General features: G+C 30.7%; 1 protein-coding gene across 1 annotated transcript in view; it reads right to left on the bottom strand.

The window, feature by feature from the left end:
* Positions 1–410, bottom strand: part of LOC119424963 (src substrate cortactin) — a gene marked incomplete in the record, with an annotated part of 68,792 nt that overhangs the window by 48,204 nt on the left and 20,178 nt on the right.

Below are 410 nucleotides of genomic sequence, written 5' to 3'. Positions count from 1 at the left end.
CTAACACATAATGAACACAAACTAAATCATGTTGAACACAAACTAACTCAAAATCAACACAAACCAACTCATGATGAACACAAACTAACTCAAAATGAACACAAACTAACTCATGTTGAACACAAACTAACTCAAAATGAACACAAACTAACTCAAAATGAACACAAACTAACTCATGATGAACACAAACTAACTCAAAATGAACACAAACTAACTCATGATGAACACAAACTAACACATGATGAACACAAACTAACTCATAATGAAAACAAACTAACTCATGATGAACACAAACTAACTCATAATGAAAACAAACTAACTCATGATGAACACAAACTAATTCATGATGAACACAAACTAACACATGATGAACACAAACTAACACATGATGAACACAAACTAACTCATGA

This window comes from Nematolebias whitei, chromosome 2 (genome assembly GCF_014905685.2).
Source record: "Nematolebias whitei isolate Nwh7 chromosome 2, NemWhi1, whole genome shotgun sequence".
Classification (NCBI taxonomy): Eukaryota; Metazoa; Chordata; class Actinopteri; order Cyprinodontiformes; family Rivulidae; genus Nematolebias; species Nematolebias whitei.
Note: the sequence above shows the minus strand (reverse complement) of the source record. Positions and strands in the feature narration are given on the sequence as shown.